Consider the following 15,325-nt stretch of genomic DNA (forward strand, 5'->3'; position numbering starts at 1 on the left):
AAACCAAATACAGATGCCCTATCACCTTCCCACATCTCACCCCACTGATGTTGGAAATCACAGACCACTCAAACATTTCAAGTATCAAAGCTGGATGTTTCAGGCGTCCCATCTCCAACCAAGAGCGTTAACAAACTACTCAAAGACATGTCTCAGGAGCAAACAAACATATGCACACATATGGTTCTAATACCACTGTAGTATTCACTTAAATACAAAACACTTTGTAGGTACTCAGAAAAAGCCCCTTACCTTCTTCAGGAAGCTCCTGGAGATCCATCCTTGTCGAGAGTGCTCAGCTCCTCTGGTCTCCACAAGCTCTTTACTACTGAAGCACCTCCCAGACACCTTGCACCACTTGCAGTGATTGCTCCACTTGTGCCCTTTATCATTTTCTGGTCTTCACACCCCTCCCACCCCACCCCTTGCACCTCATCAAGTGACCCAATGCCTGCCTTTGTTGTTAGATCTCCTTCCACCCAGTCCTCATCTGTCAGGCCCAGGTGGAGGAGGAAGCCCAATTAAGAAGGCACAAGGCTGCAGACCCAAAACAGAGTTGGCAGCTGGAGTAAAGTTCTCAGATGAGGGGTTCTGAGTTATGTTCCCCAAATCACAGCCCTTTACAAGGAGGCTGAGGCTGTCCCGGTGCTTGCACTATGGCTGTGCTTCCCCCAGGGCACTGGTGGAACACAGAATCATAGAATCAACTAGGTTGGAAAAGACCTTTAGGATCATCAAGTCCAACCTTTACCCTTAGACTGCCAAGTCTACCACTAAACCATGTCACTAACGAATTAATGTGAATACCAAGACCCTTCTCTAATGAGCCCCAATACTGCCTCAGGGCTTGGCAAGCACAAGAGGTCATCTCAGAATCAATCATAGAATCAACATGCTGATTTTGGAAACCATGTGTCCAGAACTTCACAACACAAGGCAAAACCCTGCAACAGTGGTGTTGCACACATTCCCTAGCCCTAAAGGATGCTTTCTCCTGGCTGCTTCCAGCCATAGAATGGATGACATTTGCTATCCCCATGCCAGGGCAGTGTTATTCACCCGGTTAACAGTGTGGCTGGGCTTGGCATCGCTACTCACTGGCTTTCTGCAAGGCTGAGCTTGCTGCTCATGCCAACCTGTGCAGCCTGAGCCACCAGAACACCCTCACAGAGCTCTATCTCTTAACCAGGGCTTCACAGGTTGGACAGGACATTAACACCCTGCACAGAGGGCTGCAAAGCATAAAGCTCCAAGAAACCTCAGGAACCGCATCCAGCTCTTTTTCGATCCAGAGCTGGCAAAGCAGGGAATGTGTAGTGAGGTTTCACTTGGTAAGGGAGAGGTGATTAATGAGTCTGGCTTGTAAAAGCTTGGACAGAGAGCTGAGGCGACCTGCTGGGCTCTTCAACAGCAAAACAGGCAGCTGGGCACAAAGTGGGTCTCCTTCTGTCCTGGGGAGCTGCTCTGCAATTTTCCCTGCACCGGTGGCATCAAGGGGCTGCCGCTGTGATGGGGCAGAAGCCTCTGGAAGGTGACGTTTTGTGCACTCATTTGATTGTATTTTCCTGAAAGGAACTGGGAGCATCTGCAGTTTTCTTTGCTTTGAATTTCAGAGGAAGCTGAGCAACCCGGCTGCGCCTCTGCCTTCTGACAGGGAGCAGGTGGGGAAGAGCACAAGTAGAGGAGAGAAGGTGAATTGAGCCGCAGTTTGGCAGCGTACCCAAGTGTGGCAGCATGTCATTGATGACATTTAATTGTTCCCTGCGACTCAAATAATGTGGAAGGCATTAGTAATAGTAGCAGCTTCATTATGTTCCTTTTCTGACGTGCTGTCTCAAAAGCTGAAGACTGAGGAAGGACGTTTGGAAATCAGTGTTTTAGGCTTCCTTTGGCATTTTGGTTTTTCTGCAGAACCTGAAAATACTTCAGTGCAGCTTATTAAGGGCTAATATGAATGCGTGCAAACTGGAAACCTGCATGCAGAATACAAATAACAAGCTCTTAGTACGTGGGGTGTCAGTTGGTGATTGCAGTGCTGAAGAGCAGAGCTTCTGCCCCCCAAATCTTTAACCCTCCCAAAAATGCATGAGCTGCTAGAACAGAGACCAACATGCCTTGTTAGGAGCTATTTTTACTTAGCACAGGGAAAAACACGTCCTGTTGGCTTAGAAGCCTTGTTGGGATGGAGGTAGGAAGGTTCAGGGAACACTGCATGACTTGAAGAGCTGGAGAAGAATCTGTTCCCGCTGCCTTGGCCGCAGTGGAGCTCAGCTCAGACCCTGCTGCTGCACGTTTAACATGGACAGTACATTAAATCATCTCACTCCATGGCTCCATCTGTCTCTCCATCACCTCCCACTGGCCAGCTCCCATCAATGGGGTGTTTGGAAATGTGGGGTGGCACCTCTGAGCACGCTGCAGGTCTCAGTACATGGACACGTTGTTTTGCTTTTTTGACTCTGCCTATCCAGCAGTAAAAAGCCAGAAGGATGGATCCCGCTCCTGCTGCTGCCAACACAAGTGTGGAGCCATCCCATTGCTTGCAAGGAACATCGATGACTCATGTATATAAGACAGATTGATTTTCTTTTCACCCCAGTGCACAGGAGGAGACACGCTAAAGAGACATTTTAATGGCATTGGGGATAGTGGATAGATTGGTAGTTGCATGAGAGATTTTCATGTGAGATGCTGGGGTTTGTCACAACTCAACCTCCTTTTCAGTCTCAAATGTTTCCATTGTCACTGGGTGTTTACCATCACTGCTGTGATGAGTTTTCCTGGTGCTGGGGAGCACGGGCTCACTGAGAAGGAAAAACTCAATGTAGCAGCAGCCTGGAGCTATAGGAGGTGAGAAAATCCTCTTGCACATAAGGCAAGAGGCTAAGCTGAGATTTCACAGCTTGCTGAGGCATGTCTTTGCAATGACCTACATTTGTACATGATATATGGGACCCAAACCTAAACAAGACGTGATGGAAGAGCAGAGGAAGGGCAGAAGGGGTGTGTGGTTCCTGGGAAGGCTCTGAGAGGCTGCAGTGGTTCAAGCTAGACCCTCGGTGCTGGGATCGGTGCTGCACCAAGTGTGCTGGTGCTAAATCAAACCGAGGTGCCTGACCTGTTTCCCGTCAGCCGATAACAAGATGAAATCAGTGACAAATACATCTCTCCCCGGGCTGCCTCAGAAAGGATGGGAAGAAGAGAAGAGGAGCATCGATGGTGATTTGTCCAGTGTACCTGCGTCTTGAAACAAATAGTTCAGGAGTGATGTGAGGCTATTTGTGTTCCCCCAGCTCTTCAAGCCATGCTGTGTCCCTGATGCCAGGCTTTCCAAGGCTTGGAGGCATGGTCTGAGTGAACAAGGGCCACCATGCACAGTTAGGTGACCTGGATGGTTGTTGTTAGCATGTAATAGCTAACATGATGCAGGGTAAGTGGGCATCAGGAATGATGGGGGTTTTCTCTATGCCTTGTCCTCAAAACGTAGCAGGATGCTCCTTTTTCTCCTTTCCCTCTTTTCTCACCCCATTCCTCCTCCTTCCTATTGTTTTGTCTTTTCTTTCATGTTCAGCTTGTGGAAGGAGTTACCAACAGCAGCCTAGCACAGTTCAAAATGCCCTCCCAACCCTGTGGAATGTAGCAGGCATGTCAGGGCTTTTCCTTTATCCCTGTGCACAAAATCCAGCCAGTATTACTCATATTTTCTCAAGAGTGAAGGTATTCTTGGTGTTGAGGTGACATGATGGATGGATGGAGTGAAGACGAGGTCTGAAGTGATCAGTGAAATTGGTGCTTTTTCAGAAGATGGATGAAGCATCCAAAGAATTCCCTTACTCACAAAAAGCACTTGCCAGGTTGGGTTTTTTTTCCTCCCCGAAGTGAAAGAAGAAGAAACATGGAGTGAAAAACCTGCCTCCAGTGAGGCCAGGGCCAGGGGCTGCCATGCAAAGTGTGTGCCTTTGCTTGCCCCTGCCAGCTCCGTTCAACATATCAGAGAGACAATAGGAATGATAAAATCCTTTTGTTTTCCATCCTCCTCCTGTAAGGAGAAAATACAGATAGTGCTGGGTGAGTACATACCTTTACACAGAGACCTGAGTTTGCTCTTGGCTTGGGCAGGGCATGGTTGCAGCCACATGTGCAGGACACAGCTGCTCTCAGCAGCATCTGGTCAGAACTTCCCTCCTTGGATACCCAGGGAAAGCAGGGCATTCGTGTGTGCATTCCAGACTCAACCTGAAGCTAGGAAACACTGGCAAAAGGGGCTTATTTGGAGCTGTGAAAGTAGGTCATGCTGAAGATGAAGAACCTACATTTCCCGGATTTGAAACTGCAGAACGAAGTAGCAGGCATCGAGCCCTGCGACCATCCCAATGCTGTCCCTGAGGTGGAGGAAGCCAGCATCAAATGTCTGGCATAGCGAAGGAGATGGCCTGTTTTATGGACAACTGATGCGCACTAGACTTGGAAATACAGTTTGTATTGGAAATACAGAGCCAATATTGATGTACTGAGAGGGCTGTGAGCACCCTGGAGTAGCTGTCGGTGGAGGACTCACAGACATCTGGGGTGCTGGTGGGAGCTGTACATCCCATCCTTTCAGCAATAATCAAGGCTCACTACTCTGGAAGAAGTTAAATGGCTTGCCCTAGGTCAAGCAGGCCATTTGAACAGAGCTCTGTGAACCAGCCTCTCTAGGAAGCATGAATAAACGAGATCTGCTCACCTCTTGAATCACAGCTCCAATTCCACCTATTGTCTCCAGGCCCATGTTCTGCACTACTGCTGCTCCTGCCTCTCCTCAGTCTCTCAAACACTGGCTTGAAAGGATTTGAAAAGATCCCAAATGAAGCTCGTTTGTTTATTCATTGGTACTTCACTGTGTTTTATAGGATTATCTCAACTAATTTGATCATCTCAGTGTTCACCTATTTGCACACTTCTCTGCACACCCTGCCCCCTGCATGGTCTTCTACTTAGGGTCTTGGGAGTGAAAACAGCACAGACTCAGATTCAGGAGCGGGAGCTGCAGGAAAAACCCAGCCCTTGGAAGCAATAGGAGGCTCAGAGGAGGATCACAGTGTTTTGCAGAGGTGTGCTCAGGTCACCAGTGCAGCACGCTCACACGTCGCCTGAGAGCTGGAGCTGCCATGCCCCGTCCAAACACATCCTCCTGGGTGCATGTTTGATGAGAGGTGGAGCACACTGGATGTCAGCCTTGTGTGGAGGTCAAGAGCCAGGACACAAACAGTTTCTTGGCAGGATTGGGCAATTAGCAGCCCTTTTGGAATCCCCAGCAGCACGTGTGCTGCTGCCTCCATGCTACCTGTGTAGTCTTATTGGTCTTCTTAGCACTTGCAATGGCCAAGGCCTGAGCAGGAGATCAAGTGTTAGATACCCTGCTCAGCTGTCTTGACAGTAACTGAAGAATTATTAGTATAATAAACATTTTCCCTTGTTGGTTCAAGCCTCAGCACAGAACATTCTGTAGAATTTGACTGCAAATTTGGACCCTGTGGCTTTTGTCAAAACACTAAATGCTGAATTCTCCTCTTCCTTCTGACATCACTAATGGTAATAATTGTCCCCTCACAGCTGTTAATCCTCTTTGCAAAATGCTCTGTGGGCCTGAGTCTCCTCTGCCCTGCATGTTCTGCAGTCGTTTATATCAATTCAGTACGACCTGGTGGGACTTTGAAGTGCTGTAAATGACCACAGAAGAGATGGGCACACACTGTTCAGGGACAGCTTAACCAGTTATTGAAGTCTGTCCTTTAGCATGGGTATGGCACAGCCATGTCTCGCTGCAAAGGGATATCTCATGTGAGGAGAACCACAGCAGGAGGCACTTGCCAGAACAAGGACCTCTCCTGAATCCTGTCTCAAAGACTCAGACATAATAATTTGACTTATTTTGTAAGATGGGCAAAGTCCAGTCATGTTGCTGTGTTAAAAACACACCGAAGCAAACAGAACCTGCAGGTGATGAGCCTGACACCCTGCCTGAGATACTGAGATTCTTTACATCTATCTTCTCTTGATGTGCAGGTGCTAAGCCTCAGCTCATTTCACGCTCCTCTCTAAAATCATCTCTGAAGTGATGGGTCCCCTCAGACTCATACTAACATAATGATTGCGGTGTCTCTGGGACAACCTTTGCAATGGGCACAGATTAATCAAGCACCAGTTATGGTGCAAATTCAACCTCACAAGAGAATGGCAAGACCTTGAATGCTCCCTTGTATAACAGTAGCAGTGAGCTTTTATTTAATGTTCTCCAGCAATCTATCTCCAAGAGCTTTAACAAGGTGGGCTACTGTTTCTCTCCTCCTTTAGAAAATGAAGAGCGGCAGCAGAGACACTAAATTACCTCCTCAAGTTCACTCATTTGAAGGGCTGCCTGGCGCCACCAGGAAAAAAATTCCCATTAAATATACTTCTGATGAAATTTTCAATTGTGTGTGCTCGGAGTTTTCCATGGGAACAACATGATTTCTGCAGATGTTCTTGACAGAGAAAAACCCAAGTCACAACAAGATGATCCGACCTGCAAATTTCAGGCATGTTTTCATCTAACTCGTGGACCCCACAGCCCCACAATGAAGTGTAGTGATTAGCAGAGGAGCACCAGGGCATGTTATAGCTAAACTGTGATGCCAGTGGGGCAACACTGTCGGTGTTGGACAGCCTGACAGGTTTTTAGTCTTTCTAAATGCCCCTGTGTGTGCATTTGTGTGGCTTTCTCTTCTGTGGGGATTGTCTTTATTCCCCAAGAAACCAAATGCTGAGACACTGCAGTGGGAATGCTCTCCTCCTGCCTGGTGGGTAGGATGGGATTTAAGATCCAAAGTGATGGATCACTCTGATTTTCCTGCTCACAGGTCCCCTCCCTTCTGCAACAAGTCTGTGCTCTTACAAAAGAGCATATTTGTGTCCTGCCTCGAAGTTTTGAACTGTCCAAACACTGAGCTTTATGATAACTATTAAGGTGTCCAGAAGGAAACAGCTTTGCCTTGTGGGCTGTAGAGGTTTGCTAAGTCCAGGTCTTTTGGTACAGCCTTTCCCCATTTCTCCCTCCTGGTTTATTACAGCCCTGAGACAAGCCCACTACATGACTTGATTCTTTTTTTTCATTAAATGCCTTGCAGTCCATTTACCATCGAAAAACCTTATAATAAATAATTAAAACTACAGCTGTCAAAATAAATGGCTGAAGCCCATTTTGGCATTGAAATACTGTCCATTTTGCTATGAAATACTATCCCACCAGGTTGGGGGAGATGGGAGGATTGGTTTTTTGTTGTGGTTGCACGCTTGCAGCCAGGCGCCTGTCAGTGCCCTGTGACCAGCAATGAGTTTCCCAGCCATTAGTTCAAATTAGAGCAGCTCTAATGACAAGTCCAACGGCAGCTCCAGCTTCTAACGGCTGAGGAAGGTGTGGACTGACCCTTCCTGCAGGCAGAGCAGAATGGTTTATTTTGTCCCAGTTTCTGGAAAGAGGAACAGGCACAGAGCAGTTGTATAATGCTGTGTTCGGCTGGGTTTGCAGCCAGGAGGTCTGGGGCCAGCAGCGAGCACGTGGCTTTGGTTAGAGAAGCAGAAATCACAGCAAGGAACCAGCAAACTCCTGGGGTCTGGGGATGCAGCCTCCGTGTGTTTTGCAGAATCTCCCCAGTGCACTTTCTTTGTGTTTCATTCCAGATCCACCTTTTCTTGATCTCTTCCCTCTAGAATAGAGCTAGGGAGATGTTTTTGCTGCAGTAAATGTGCATTGGGTTGGACAAATACACCAGTGTGTGCAGGCAGGATTTGAAATGCACGCAGCAAGTGAAGGGGCTTTGAGACGACAGGGCTGGAGGTGGTAGGAGAATTCCACTTGGGGCTCTGCTCCCAGCAGAGCGTGAGAACAAGCTCTCAGTATCTCCCGAACCTCTGGTTTCTCTCCCAGTCACTGAGCTTACCCCAAAGAGATTTTCCTGCCTCATTTCTAACAGCAAAGGTCCCGATCCAGGAGCCGCAGCCACGGAGGAGATGAAAGGAAGTTATGGCTGAGAATGTGATGTGAGCTCAGGGGAAAAGCTGAGTTTTGCAGGGATGGGGAATAGAAGTGCTGTGAGCTGGAACAATGTTTTTTCACAGATCATGTGATACGTGGAGGTTTTTGAAGTCACAGCTCTTGAACTTGAGATTATTTGAGATGCTCAGCTTTCATTAATACAACAAAAGCTGCAAGTTTCGAGCCCTCATGGTTACAGGGAGAAAAAGCTTGAAAAAGGACTCTCAGAACCAGAGGAACATAACAAAATTAAAAATAGATGGCATACAGAAACATTCCCACAGGTATTATCCCAAAATACTGTTGTGATTTGGCAGAAAGGTTGAACTCCTGAGTTACCAGCTCCAGCACTTGTACTTCCTTCCCAGGAGAGAGAAGCATCTTGAAATGGCAGAAGACCTTCACAGGGATTTACCCTGTCCTCCCACTCCTACCCTCGGTTGCAATGACCCAGCCAGGGTCTGTCTCTGCCACATGCCTGTCTAGTGCCTGCTCCCTGCAAAGGATGCTTTGGTTGAGATGATAAAAGGAGCAGAGCAGAGGTCCTGGAGCCAGGAAACCTGGGGTTTTCTCCCTGACCCTGCCACTAACTTGCTGCTTGATCTGTGGTGGGTCACTTAAATCAACCTACCCCAACCCTGCATCACCCAAAACACCGCGTGTGAGCGGTTGGTTTGTAGAAGTACAGGACACCCACCTCTGCTGAATACCAAGCTCTATTTTTGAGTGCTTGGCTTTAGCTATGGAGATGACAGAAAAACCCTCCATGCCTCTGTTTTCCTTATCTGTGCAGTGAGGATAATAGCATTGGCTCATTGTCATAAATTGCAATGAGCCTTTCGTCCGAGGCGGGAGCGGATGTTTCTCAAAGAACCTCAGGCATTTGGAAGTGTAAGTCCTGGTGAAAATTGGTTCGCAATTAGTCAGATGACTTCTGAAATCATTTTCTCCCTGTATCTTCCTGCTGGAGCACGAGGTCTCATTTCTTGCACATTGCTATTGCTTTCACTCCAGAGCAGGAGCATTTGCTTGCTAAGCTGCTAAGCAAACCTTTCTCCATTCCTGGAGACCTGGGGCTAGACCCACGTCTCATAGTTCCTTGTGTCCTCATGGAGCGAGCTCTGGGCACTGCTGGCTTGTAGATGCTGCTCTTAGCCAGGATCATCCCAAATCACGGCTGTTCTTGGATTTCTCTCCATTCACAGGTCTGGCTGTGCCCTTCAGGTGGCTTTAAATGCCACCTCCCCTGTGACTTGTTAACGTGCTTCATCAGTGCCCATCTTCCTCTGCAGGGATGACCTTTAACTCATCTCTGCTGTTGCTACCTGACTCGGATCACCTCAGAAGAAAGGTTGCCATGGCGATTTCATATTCTGCTCAGCCAAAAAAATCCAGCTTCTGTATCTTATTAAATGCTCCCTCTCGAGGACCCTACGTGTGGACAGCCAAGGCCAGGGGTTGCCTGTGCTCACTGCAGCAAGGAGTTTGTTCACCAGGAGTTTCCCCGCCAGCCACTGTGGCTGTTCCTTACCCCTTTGCCAAGCCCAAGGGGATGTTTTTTCCCATGTGAAGGTAGAAGCTGGGGGTTTAAAGCCATTAGCAGCACTGTGAAAACACTCCTCTGCAAAATGTCAATCTGCCTTTTCAAGGGGATTTTCCACCACTCTAATCTAAACCGCGCTGTCAAATGTCAGGAGCGGATGCGTAATGAGGATCAGTTGGGAGCCCTAATTGGATCGGTATTCAATGGGCTGCTTTTTTCCCGGTTGTTGTTTTATCCTCGGGACTCTGTTTTTACAGGGATACTCGTTAAATTTTAGAAGCTAATCTCTGTTTAAACTATCAGCTCAGGGCACCTTGGTCCTTGGGGGCTGCTTGGAGCCACCACTGCTTGATTTCACCTGGAAGGCAGAGAGTAAACCACAGAACCATCTAATGGCTTGGGTTGGAAGGGACCTTAAAGCTCCTCCAGTTCCAACCCCCTGCCATGGGCAGGGACACCTTCCACTAGACCAGGTTGCTCCAAGCTCTTGAACACTGCCAGGGATAAACCCACCCAGGATACTTCTGCAGGAGCAATGAGGACCATTTTGGGGTGTAGGCAATTCTTTTCTTGCAAAAAGGTAAGTAGCATGCACGGTGAAAACTAAGGTCTGAAAGCACCAAGGTCATGGGAGTGATGGGGAAATCCAGGCAGTGCCCAGGGTTCCATTTTCTGCTGAGAAATGTGAATACTCACATTGAGGAAGGAGTCCAGCTCTCAGAGATGTCCAGTGCATTTATCTCCAGGTGGACTGGGCACCTACAGTCATAAGCAGCAAACCCCTGACTACCTCTAAGACCATGAACTCATGTAACCCCTTTAAACCAGCCAATGATGATGCCCTCATGCCCTGCAGCTGCCTCTTCTGGCCTCATTACCTCCTTTCCATCATGTGCCAGCATTTCCCTGTCATTCCCTGTCAGAGGCAACAGGTGCTGCACAAGATGATTTTAGTGCTTCTGTCACCAAGCACAAAATGCATCATGCTCTATCTAAACCCCTCTGAGCCATCCAAACATCATCCCTGCCCAAATCCCAATGTCCTCCGCATCCCACGTCCTGGCACGTGGTCCTGCTCCCCATCCTCTGGCATTGCACTGCAGCCAGATATATCCGATGGGGAAACAGCTGCTCGGCAGCATGGAAGCTGCCCCCTGCACTTTATTGTCTCATGCAGCACGTGCTTCCTAACAGGAAAACCTTTCCCGAAGGATTTATTTCTCCGTGTGAACTCAGTGTCCTGAAAGCTTTTATACAAACAATAGTTCTTTGATTTTCTATCCACCCCCCAAACAATTTAAAGCAGATGATTTTTAAAGCATCCTGGTTTCCTATAGTTGTGCTTTTATTGCGTTTTTAATTAAAACCTTGGGAAGACCATAAAAGACACATCACAGATGCAACTGTTTCCATACCCCGTTTCACTTTAAACACTCATAAATAACCACACACCCCTACAGAACCTCCTCTCTGCTCCCTTTGCCCTGCAGCACATGCAGAGCTCCAGGGGGTCCACGTTTTTAACAGATCCTTTGGCTAGGAGCTGGCTACACACATGTAACACCTTCTCTCCATCCCTAATTGCATTTCATTTAACACATGCAATTACCAAAACGACTTCTTCCAAAAATAAACCACAGGATGTTCGGAGCTGCCTGGCTTCTCAGATGGGTTTCAGCCAAGAAATTTATGCCCTCCTGCTCCCCCCTGGAAAGCCCAGGAGCAGGTTGTCATGCTTGTAAACCTGCCCTTTCCATAAAATCCCAAGAAAAGATGCCAGGAAGCCCGTACTTGAGGCAGGTGAGACACCCAGGTTACAAATCACAGCGCCTGCCCAGTCATTTCTAGGCATTTGTTACGGTGTCTTAAGTCAGCAGCCTCGGCAACTCCCCTGGTCTCCAGCCAGGAATAAAAGTGCTGAAGGAAATCAGGCCACAGCGATTTCCCCAAACCACAGAGCTAACATGCATGGTGATTCTGTTAGTGGAAAGAGGGTTTTTTCCTGCTATGAACTCTCCCAGGGGCTGACACAATAGCCCATCTCCTCGGCGCTCATCCCGTGCCTTTAATCATGTGTCCCACACAGTTCTGTAGGAAGATTCAGCAGAAATCTCCCCAGCCTGGTACCTGAAGTTGAGCTGCCGAGGTCCATCCTGTGAGTTGGAGATGTGACCTTCTGATGTGGTGGATGAAATCACAGTCCTAATGGGATTGGTGGAAGCTGCCTCTTGCCTGCGGCTAGGCCAGGATGTGTCCCACCACACGCTGGCTTCTCAATGCAAGGAAGAGCACTGCATGCTAAGACCTGGACTCTTTTGGGGCTCATTATTCGTTTTAAAGAAAAGAAAACATCCAAGTCCAGGGCTTGTGGTTAATATAGAGCTTGTAGGAGTGAAGTTCATTTTTCCTAGAGTTGTCTTAGTTACAGAAGAACTTCAGGAGTCCTTTCTGCAGCTTCCTTGAATTTGTCATTGAAAGTTTCCCGAATTATGCTTGCAAACCTCCTTAAATCAGATCACAGATGGACCACAAATGCCATGTTATTGAAGCTGAAGGACACAGCTTACTTTCTGGGGAATAATGCGTTTCAGTAAGATGATACAGAATAACTAGGATGATTTTTGTTTTGTTTTCTTTCAACCATGTTTCCTTCAAAGCTTCCATCCACAACATAACATTTACACACCCCCGTAACCAATTCATTATTTTACAGCAAGTAAAATCAAACAGGAGACAAATGACTGTTGTTTAGTGCCATTAGTTTCAATGGCTTTACACAATATTTGAGTCATTGGCTTGCCTCTTGCTTTGGAGGAATCCCAAATCTGGATGAATCTATGCGCATTATAAACCATCCATGGGGCCAGGCCAGGCCTGCCTGACAGATGGAGGTCCATATGCTTTGGCTCTGCACCCATATGGAACACTAATATGCAGTCCAGGAACAGAGCATGCCTTTTCTCCTTTTTTGTATCTCAAATCCAAAGTCATTTTCAGATGGTAGCTGAGTTAAGCAAGTTCATATGGAACCTGTGCAGCAAGATGCTACAAGACTGGTGGTCCAAGCACAATATTTCCCTTGCTCTGTGGTTCCTCTGAAGCCTAAATTGCACCATTCTCTAGAAAGCAGTGCATCAGGCTTTCCAGAGTGCTAGTTAAAATTACATTACAACCCTACAATGTGCTTTAACCTTTGCTGCCTGGGTTGTGCAAGAACATGGAGTGCTTCATCTGCTCTCGCTGGAGGAGATCCTTGAAGCAACCAAACCAGCAAATAGCTGTGGCTATTGCACAATGCCTGGGAGGTTTTGTTTGCTGGAGGCACAGGATTAGTATCAGATGGCCTGCCACCATTTCAGCATAGAGAGACTTAACTTTTATTGCTGGCTGTGCTCCTTCAGCAGTGCTGGCAGGTTTGTTCTGGCACTTCGAGGGCAGACAACACCCCCAGCTGCTTTTTGGCATTGTCCTGGGGCCTAATGCTTGCTCAGACTCTGTGCTTTTCTCATTGAAACAATGCAACAGATACAGCTCAGCTCCGTTTTGAGCACAAGAGCAGTAAATTCAGTGCTTGCAGTGTGCAATCTTTAAGGAGGTTGGTACCTCCTTGAAGACAGTATCTCCTTGGCCATCCCTGGTGTATGTCCTCCTTTTGCCCTGTGCCTGTTTTAAGGTGTTGGAGATTGCTGCTGCTGGCTGAGTGCTGAGAATTCTTATGCTAACCAAGAGGGAGATATTTCCATCCAGGCTATTACTTCATGTTTATTCTCAGCTCATGCACAAGGTCATAAGAGCATCACAGTGGGAAGGGTTGGTGGGTGCTGATTGCGCTTCTTGTAGAAGTGCTTGTAGATTTGCTTGGAGATGATGTTAAGCAGCTAAATGCATCTGCCTTCAGCTGGATTGTAAATGAAATTGGCATGTGATGGCTTTGCTCTCGCATCGGGCAAGGTTTGATAGAGCTGAACAGGTTATTTCCAGCTGGAAAAGGAGCTTATTGCTGAATACCCTGATGTTGCTAATATTAGGAGAGAAGTCCATCTTCTTGGGAGTATGATTTCTTTTGGTTATCATTCAGACCTCTGTCCAAGGTCTTTCTCAGTCATTTCTTTACACACATGGATGATGTGCATTGATGTAGTCCATTCCGTCTCCAACCTGGAGCTTAAGCTGGGAGTGTTGCAGTATCCACAGTGAGGAGATGACCCAACACGGAGTTTGGACACAAGCCATTCCATGATGGTACTGGAGGTGCAGAGGACTCTTGCCAGCTTGTGCGTGCTCAGTTGTCTTCATAGGGAAAAAATAAGATTAAATAGAAGTGAAGAAAAGGAAAGTTAGAAAGCATTTGATATAGTCAAAAGAGGGACCCCAAAGTGAAATTCTGCTGTCTGGTACCAAGGGCACCACAGTAACATTTGGACATGAAAACAGGTGTTAATAAACCATTCATAAATGTGAGAAACCTAAAAAGATAAGCAACCAAAACACTGTGAGAGCTGAAAAATGTGTGGTTTAACAAAGCATTCCACTGGAGACCATGGTTATGTTCCTGGTTTTACCTCCTGATGCTGAGGGGGACTCCGGAGCAAACCACTTCCCTGCCACCCCCTGTGGGTCTCTCAGAGCTTTAAGATTTAATTTCCATAGTTTCAAGCCTCTCTAGCATGAAATTGGATCCTTTAAATCTTTAAAAGGACTGGTGGTCGAAAAACAACATCTACATATCAAGATCTGAGATGGCTCAACCTTTCTGAGACTGTTTGCACAAAATTAAAACTGGATTCCATTGGGATCAACCGAAACCATTTATGTCTTTTAAGCGAGAGTGTGAAGTCCACAGTACTCAGTGTTATTCCCAAGCATTATCCAAACTGCAATGTAAAAATGCAAACAATTTTCATTACACCTTCAAAATAAAATGTTGTGTCTTCCTGGTTTGCAAGACTGGTGTCTCAAGGAATAAAAAAAGAAGATGATTCAGTAGTTTCTTGGCACTAAAATAAAACCCCCTCAGGCAGCTTGAAATAAATGAAAAAAGAAGTAATTTGATTCACGGCGACTATTTGCACTTTGTTCACTAATTATCTGGGCAGTGACTGAAGCAGAGGATTGGTTATTGACCCTGCACCAAGCTCTGGCTGATGAAGCGTTGAGGGAAAGGTGATTGTCCCTCCTCCATCCCATTATCCATCCTTCAGCGGCTGGGGGGGAAGCAGTTCCTCTGCCAGCTCTGCCTGGGCAAGGGGCTGGGGATGCAGGAGGCAGCTGGGGTCCTGCAGCACGGCTCAGAGGAGATGCTGCAATTCACCCCAGTCAGCTTTAAATAAGGCAGAGCAAGCATTAGTTGTAAGTGATCTTGGCAGCACAGAGCCTGCGGACTCTGTAGCTTGACCAGAGGAGCCGTACTCTGTGCCAGTGCAAGATAAAGGCAAGATCTCCCCCAGGAGAGCAACAGCACTGTAGATATATAGATACTGTTACAGGAAGAACAAAACTGCTGTGCTGTTGCATTCCTCCTCTGCACGGCTCCGCATGGAGCAACTTTGCGGCACACGCACGGAGCAACGAGCGCGGAATGAGCTGAATTAAAGTTCTTGTCTGAACGATCCCTGTTCAGCCTGGGCAGGTCTGTAATGACAGGCTCATTCACCAGGGACCAGACTCACTGGAGTAATCCAGGGGAGAGGGGAACAGGAGCAAGCAGCTCCGCAGCATTTGCGAGT

The sequence above is a fragment of the Nestor notabilis genome, unplaced genomic scaffold (assembly GCF_000696875.1).
Source record: "Nestor notabilis isolate BGI_N333 unplaced genomic scaffold, ASM69687v1 scaffold17095, whole genome shotgun sequence".
Classification (NCBI taxonomy): domain Eukaryota; kingdom Metazoa; phylum Chordata; class Aves; order Psittaciformes; family Psittacidae; genus Nestor; species Nestor notabilis.